The sequence below is a fragment of the Mizuhopecten yessoensis genome, unplaced genomic scaffold (genome assembly GCF_002113885.1).
Source record: "Mizuhopecten yessoensis strain PY_sf001 unplaced genomic scaffold, ASM211388v2 scaffold11033, whole genome shotgun sequence".
NCBI classification, from domain to species: Eukaryota; Metazoa; Mollusca; class Bivalvia; order Pectinida; family Pectinidae; genus Mizuhopecten; species Mizuhopecten yessoensis.
Window position 1 is genome coordinate 463,623 of NW_018408845.1, and position 8,979 is coordinate 472,601.

The 8,979-nt window shown below is 35.2% G+C and overlaps 1 protein-coding gene across 1 annotated transcript in view; it reads right to left on the reverse strand.

Annotated features, from left to right (window-relative positions):
* The window catches only part of LOC110464791, a 28,826-nt gene that overhangs the window by 9,967 nt on the left and 9,880 nt on the right, over positions 1-8,979 (reverse strand). The gene's annotated exons all lie outside the window — the stretch shown is intronic.

An 8,979-nucleotide genomic window follows, 5' to 3' on the forward strand; every position in this document is an offset into this window, starting at 1 on the left:
TTCCAAGAAAATGTGTCAACAGACACAAAATGCCTCCACATATTCCATGTATATTCCAGGGTTTCTTTTTTTAGAATTTTAGAGTGAAACACATATCTGCAGCATTTATGTTGAGTTCTCTGCTGGCCGAAGGAATGGAATTTTCCTGTTTTGCACAAAGCACTTTAATTTTGTTTGTAGATGACACTGAACTTGAACCTTGTACCACTGAACTGACTTGCACTAGCTGGTCATTACAGGTACGCTTGTATGATCTTATGGCTGATGATCTATGGCCAGTTTTTTCGGCCACTAGCTGTTCATCCACACCAGCAGCATACAATCTTGTGGCTACAGTTGCACGCTGTCTGTGTCCTTGGAATGACTAGGATTACAACACGTAGATTGGGTAAGGAAAATTCCTGCATCACCCTCGGATGACATGGTGAAAATGAATTTACAGAACTCAACCGTGCACCCCAAAAGCATGCTTTGTGCATTCAGCCATATCGATGCTATTCATCACATATAACACAGTCAAAGGTAAAACTACCTGTCATGATGTTACTATTAGCTGTGTTTTATGTGATGAATAGCACTGATATGGTTGGATGCACAGAGGGAGAGCTACCCTAGTAGTTTCAAAAGAAAGCCACTTGTCATAGACAAAGGCTACAAAACAGGTTTATATTAAAAATAGAGGTGTTCTATATTAAAATAAAGGGGTGCTATGTTTTAAGTTGGAGATAAGCCTCAATCTTTATAATATGTGTGAGATAGAACAGATCTCGGCCATAACGGGCCTCGAATCTGTTCTCTCTAACACATATTGTACAGTTTGAGGCTTATCCATAAGGCAGCCAATTATTTAATAGACTTTCAAATATTTGTTTATCAAATAAACTCTTTATTATGCAAAAAGGTAGGGGTTACCTTAAAAGCTATATTAGAAAGCATTATTTACAAGAAAACTGGTCTACATGAGGACTGGTCACGTTTGTAAGGTCCAACAATAATAGGATTGTGAGAAAAAGGTATATAATTATGATAACATTTTTACACCATTAAATAGTTAAACACTTTTGCAAGAATGTCCAAGACTGAATGCCACAAAAATGTTCTAAAACTGCAAAATATATTCACCGTTGAGGGTACGTGTGACCATATCCTCGTTCATGAATATGAAAACATCGAACTGTTTGAGGAAGATGAAAAATGAATTATATTAAGTAACTTTCGGATGCGAACTAGATTTACACAATCGTACAAAGAAAATCATACACTTCAACCCTGTGAAAATTGCAGCCATATTTTCTTTCTTAATTTTAAAGTCGGTTTTTTTTGTGTAGGTAGAATCCTATGCATTTTAATGCTACTATCGAGAATGTGTTGATAATGTCAAACGTACGTGTTATGAACGTGCTGAGCACACACGTTACCACAGCGTAGCAAGGGTGGACTGTTGTGGTGATTTTTTTGGTGTTTATAACCCTGTGAAATATTACCAGTTTATACATAAACGTTCGTTATAACACATCTCGAGAAGCTGGACCAGCTTACATCGACGTCGACACTACATGAAAACATGTCGGTATACATTTGTAACGCACCAGTAGTGCAACCGACAACAGCATAGACACACACTTACCTCCATGGTTTGTATGTCGTCTGGTCACACGCAAACTCTGTTCCCGAATACTGTCGAAGCGCTAGGACTCGTTCTCGTGTGGGATTCCCGTTATATCCTTGGGATTTCTCAATGACTCATGAACTCGATAAAAATAGCCCACTCTGAATGACAGTGTTATTATCTAGCAATCTGCCCTAGTTAGGCCTACCTAAGAAGTTTGTTTTCTGAAAGCGTGATTCTAGGTAAAGCCCTACTTTCGATTTCATTTTGAAGTGTGATCAACACGCTTCTGTGGTATTTCCAGTAGTCTGTTACTTGTTGTGGCGCGGCTGAAAGAATTCGAACTTGAAAATGTTATTGTACTCGGGAGCTGGACTAGAATATGTTTGGGCTTATTTTTTTCTGACAGTTTGAGAGGCAGCTACATAAATCCATCGTTGCAAACCCGATTTTCTGAAGAATATTCCTTTGCAGCACATAAAAAAGTTGCAACGCTTCCATATTGGAATGTCTTCAGCCAATGTCGGATATCCACGACTGATTTGGCCTCGCTATGAGTGAGTAGCGAAGTGAAATCAGCCGGTGGTCTAAGCCTACAGCATTCAAAGCGAATTTATTCAACAAAATATAAATATGTACATTTATTGGAGGTTTAACAATCACGTAGGACATAAGGATGCCGTTCTTTTGTCACTGCACTAAGATATTGACATACAGGTATATAAAACGAAAGTAAAATATACCGAAGCAATATTTCCTGGACTATGTTTATTTCTCCAATTACCATTATGAGTAGCAAATAAACGTGTGGTATCATATGTTGTTTTAGATCTTTTTGTCTGTTTCAAAGGAATCTCAAACCTAATAGCCATGGTTTTGTATGGGCACGTCTATTTAAAGGCATTGTAGGCTTAATTCTTAACACATTAAATTGTATTTGTATTATATCTATATCTATTATGTATAATCAAAGTCTTTATTTCCTTCAAGTGAGGAGATATAACAAAGAGCATACATGTGGTGCTAACAAGGACGACAATCACAACTATAAGGAGATATTAATAGGATGGAGCATTGATTTAACACCTATTAAGACTGTACTCGGAATATTGGTTTCAGCAAACACATAAACACATTTTCATTTTATTACGTGTTGCAATATCGTCAATATAAAATTTGTATTAACGGAAAATCCCTTCAACGTTCCTCCGGTACAGTAGTGAAAATGAATGCTTACATTCAGAATTCGACCTCATGTGACCTTTCTGCATGCTTATTCTTTACTTGTTTCCTTATATGTCAATCAAATGGACAATACAATAAAAGATATGTTCATATTAACTGAAGAAGCATCAAATAGAAAGGTTACATCATGAATTCTCTCTGGCAAACGTTCTCCGAAAGAATACAGGGTAAGTTCAGATACACCTTGCCTATGTATTTACAAAGTCACACTTAGGGAACATTTATACGCATCTGTTAATGTATTTGCAGATATCAATTGTGTTATCAAAACTTCTAACTCAATGAAGAGCTGTTTAACTTGTTATGTTCTGATTGATGTTTAAAAAATTAAAACATTGTAGACATCTACTAAAGTTTTCTGCATTATGTCATAAGTGAGAGAAGCTTGAAGAGATTGTACTGGTGAAATACTGGTCTTGTCTATATGATTTTCAGTGATGTGTTGCTGCTGCTATGCCCCTATTCGCAGAATAACCTGTTTAGGTCAGACTAAATGGGCCACAGAAATAGGATTATTTGGATGGTTGCGTGTAACAGGGTTTACTATCATGGACTGTGTTATTGATTTTCACCTGTACTCATGTTTCAATCAGGTGTTTTTGTATAGTTAACATTGTGTATGTTAGGGAGTTTTCTATTCATTGTTACAAAAATACAGCTGGAGAATGCAGGTGCTCCTGTCTGACACTGTATCCCCAGATGAACAGGTGTCTTGGTCAATATCAATTCTCAGGTCCATATACCACATAGCTTTGTTTCTATGTATAGAAGATATTGTTTGCTGTATCTCTCTCTCTATATATATGCAGGTGTTTTTGAGCTTAATCATCTATATATATTCAAGTTACTTTGTGTATATAGATGCACATATTTTCGCTGCTCTATCATATATAGGCGTTTCTGTAGATTTATCTATATTGACAAGTTTTTTGTTGCTGTATCTTCATAAATAAAGGGGAAACTGTGTCCGTGTCTTCTATATATACCTGTTACTGTGTCTTCATATAGACACATGTTTTTGTTGCTGTATTTGTTATAGGTGGTTCTAGAGCTGTACTTTCATAACTACAGGTAAACCTGTTGCTGTATCTTGTATATATGTACCCATGGAATGTTTCATTTACGGTATATATTACATACATGCATCCTCACAACTCCAGGGATTACGCTCACTTACACTCTTTAGATCTGTACCCCTTAAATATGTCACAACGAAACTGAAGGCATGCTTTTAGCCATTTGATTGTTCTCAGGTGGAAAAAATTCCTTTGAAGCAGCACCCGACTTGAAAGCTCGTTAATTTTACTGTTATGAAGTCTTTTTGTATCGTCTGCAAGGTGGTGCCCACTTAACCTACAATTTTGTCGCGACATGTTCATGGTATGCTGAGAGCGTTTTGAAAATAAAATTCAGGTGTTTTTAGTTTTTGTATTGTCATGTATTTACATGAGTTTTGTTGTAGTATTTCAATATCAATCTGTATAAAGAAAATAAGATATAACGACTAGCAGCTTTATATATGTGTTTATTTATATTCGTATAAAGTTGTTTAGATAGTGAGTGTAGAAATATACCATTTTGGGTGACAGTATTGAGCATGATTAAACCATGGAAGGATATTCTGGCTGAGCTGATTGGTTACCAGCGTCTCCCAGATGACCAACTCAGGAAGGTCACACAGCTAAAGGACCTACTGGAGAAGGTGCTGATGATGGACGCGAGTAAGAGGATCACCATAAACCAGGCTCTCACTCACCCATTCATTCAGGAGAAGATCTAGACTGTGGTCACCTTGGCAGTGATGAGTTTAAAGGCCGTAACCGTGACACTGAATACTTCAGAGAATGGACTACTGACAAATTGTGGGTTCAGAAAATAATAAAATGTTTGAGTGATAGAAATTCAAACGTTTTGTGAACAAAAATGTGGATTTTTCGACACAGATAGGTAAACCACACGGTTTATTTGACTCTTTGGAAAGTGGGGAAATGTTAGTGGCGGTAAGATATAAATCCTACACACACAAAAAGAAGATTTTACATGTGAACTTGTGCTTTTCTTACAGGGATCAATGTTGCTGTTTCTGTTCAATACATACTGAGTATACATATGAAATCTCACACAGGTGTGATATTTTTGTTAAAGGACGAAGAAAGGGGACTTTGATTACGTTACAATTGATACTATACACTATTTTAATGATTATGATAATCACGTGTTTACATTTCAGTGAATGAAACAGCAGATATGTTCCATGAAATCAAAGATGATGTGATGGACCAATCACAGAGCTTGTATTATGTTTTGATGAAAGACTGTAATTGTGTATGGACCAGCAGTGTAATTCTTCTCTTTTGCATCCATCTGGTTCGAGAGCTATTCCCTCTTCAGAAGCGACTGGTCACGAAATTATCGCTACAATGGCAGCCTCGTGTTACCATGAAGAGATGGGCATTTTTGAAAACTAAGAATTTTGCTGTTGATATCACATATGCAATCAGTACTGATATACTGAAAGTGTAAACTCTTGGATTTCAAAAATTTAATGTGTATGTCATACTAAGATGGTGTGCTGCATAACATTCCTGGGATCATGTTTCAAACTTCAAGGTCAAAAGTTGATGCGTTGTACAAGTTCTAGATCAGCAAGGATAGATCGAGCTCTTCCTTCAGTACCAATAAAACTCTTTCTCACTGTCACTACATGTACGTGTACTTTCACAAAGACTAAATTTAGTGCATGTCTTGTAGAACGTTATATGCCTGATGAGCACAATAGCAATATTTGGGAGGGTTATATTTCCTGATTCTATGTTCACTTCTCGGCAAAAACATTCAATACTCAGCATCTACATGAGAAATTTATTGAATAATAGCTCAATGTTTCCAAAAAAATGATGTTTCAGTTGTTACTAGTCTATACTCTGTTTGATTCCCATCTTGGTTGGACATCAGGATTATGATTTATTCTAATCTGGCAAGTATAACAGGATTTTATAATTGTAAGAGATTAGGTCTTGTCTTATTTTGAAAATCATTGTCGCTTTTCCTGAAGGGGTATCATTTTTATAGTAGCAAATTTACGACTCCCAAACACTGATTTACAGCTTTTATTATATTTATATTACCAAAATGTTTATAGTACAATTGCATGTACCATTTACTAACTGACCTTATGTGTTTTTATCCAAAAAATGAAAACAAGGAGAGCATATGTTGAACGCTAGCTGTTAGCGCCGAAATGGCAGCTCCAGCTGTATGCTCCCCTGGGAGTTGAGAAAGATATTGGCTGGTTGCCAAGGTCCTATAACCACGGATAATAATTTGTGAACCGCTTTGAGACGACCTATGAACTAGGTTGTGATAAAGCGGTATATAAGAACCTCGAATTATTATTATATGTGAATGCTTTGTGTTATGCAGCATCTTATATATGGTCTGTGATTAGATAAATCATTCACCAAATTTCAAGTAATCGTCAATCCTGAATTGTAGGATTTAGGTGTGATGTCCAGTGTGAACGGCTTATAAGTACAGCTATGTTGACAAATGCTGTTTCTAAGTCTCCAGGTCGCAGACTTGATGGAATTCAATTGATTACATATTTTAAAAAACTTGTAGTAAAACATAATTATAAACAAGAAATAATTTCAGAAGTGAATTATCACCTTTATTATACAAGTGGTTAACTAAGTGAGTGCTGGAAAGAGGCTTTTTTAAAGGAGGAGCCCCAACTCCTGAGCAGAAAGCAATAACAGTAAAAACTTGATTTGATGTCCCTCGTACCATTTGCCACATTGTATGCAGCAAACATATATCACAGTCCACTTTCTCTCTTTTAAAAAAAACCAACATGTTATTCCTTTATATCCCTCAATTTATCTTCAAACACCCAAACACCTTTATAACACCAAATTTTGTTGGGAAAAATTGTGGCAATATAACAAGGTTTTTGCTGTATGCCAAAGTCTTATTTTAAACACAGAAGAAAGTTTTCAAAACACATACAGTAAACCTTTGGTCAGTTCGAACAAAATTAAATAAATACTGTCAATCCTGTTCGAATTACACGAAATTATAGCCGCTTAAATAAAAAGTAGTTCGAATTATCCAAGTCGACATCGGCAAAAATACATATGTCCGTTTTTTCTACTAGTCTTGAATGTGGAATAAATCCAATATCATTTACATTTATACCAAAACACCCTACAAATTTGACAAAAACCTGTCTGTCCCTCAAATAATATACATGTATATACAATGTGTATAATAATAGTGCATTATAACTATATACATCAAAGATAACTACAAACATATCAAATGATCAAAAAACACCACAATGTGACTAAAAAAAGAACACAAAAAACATTGTAAATCAAAACAGAACACGTTACACGTGAATATATAGCAGTGGGGTAGTAGCTACCATTAACACAAAAATGAAATGATATCAAGATCTTGTATGATTACACTTTTCCTCAGTCGGAAAAGTCATTCATAAAAATATCAGCAACATTTAACATTTTTCAGATCTCAATCCCTCCTGACCTGAGATTTGATTTACTTCTTACAAAAATAGCAAGTTTTTTGTAAGAAAACTTAAAGCTGTTATTCAATTTGCTTGAAAAATATTTGCTAATTTTACTTTCAAATTTCTGTCTGAGTTGTTAAAAGCCTTTATTGTACGAGTGATTTCTCCACTGATTTACTTTGGAGGATATATTATTGCTCCACTTATAATGATAAAAACAACTTCCTTATGTACTAAAAGGAAAACAGTAACTTTTCAATTGTATTCAATAGCACAACTCTCTTTTCAAGGAGACTTGTTTATTTATTTTGTATTTTGGGCATTTTCCGATGAAGTTATACATTTTAGAAAAGGATACTGCAAGATTTACAGTGGCTGACTTAATTTGTCTACAACGACCAAATTGTCAACAAGATTTTGAAAAATTACTTCTTATTCCTGATACTGATGTCATTGTAGTGTCACTGACGAGCGATGGAATTGTTTTAGGGTGTCCACTCCAAACCCAAAATATTTCATTCATTTTTATTTATTTGATAAACCAAGGGTTCTTCTTTTGGCCCTTTGAGGGCAGGATGGCTAAGAGACAACCAGGTAAGGACGAAAAGATATCATTCTGATTAGCTATAATGGTTGAGGGAACTTGATACTATGAACAAATGATGTCATTCTGATAACCTTAACTGGTTAAGGTTTAGTTTAACGATCAATAAAACTTGCTGCTTTACATAACAACATACAACTGATGACTCTTTAAGAGCATACAACTGATAACACTTTAAGAGCATACAACTTATGACTCTTAATAAGCATACAACTGACGACTCTTAATGAGCATGCAACTGACGACTCTTTAAGAGCATACAATTGATGACTCTTAGAGCATATACTGTATGACCCTTTTTAACAGCATACAACTTATGACTCTTAATAAGCATACAACTGATGACTCTTTAAGAGCATACAACTGACGACTCGTTAAGAGCATACAATTGATGACTCTTAGAGCATACACCGTATGACCCTTTTTAAGAGCACACAACTTATGACTCTTAATAAGCATACAACTGATGACTCGTTAAGAGCATACAATTGATGACTCTTAGAGCTTACACCTTATGACCCTTTTTAAGAGCATACAACTTATGACTCTTAATAAGCATACAACTGATGACTCTTTAAGAGCATATAACTCAAGATTCTTTTAAAGCATACAATTAATGACTCTTGAAGATCATACAACTGATGACTCTTAGTGACCATTCAACTGATGACTCTTTAAGAGTAACAACTGATGACTCTTTAAGAGTAACAACTGATGACTCTTTAAGAGCATGCTATAATAGTTCACATGTATTCACATCTCCATGGCATGTCTTTTTTTTTTAAATGACTGATGGATCAAAATGCTAGAAATAATCTCGCGTGAAAATAATAAGCTGTACAAAATACACATCAATTTGTAAATGTTTATCATTGGAACCTCTGACTATTTTAGTTCTTCTACAACTGTTGGATCAAAAAGCTAGAAATGCTCTCATGTGAAAACTGTAAGCTCTAAAAAATACACTGTACATCAATAAGAAAATTATTT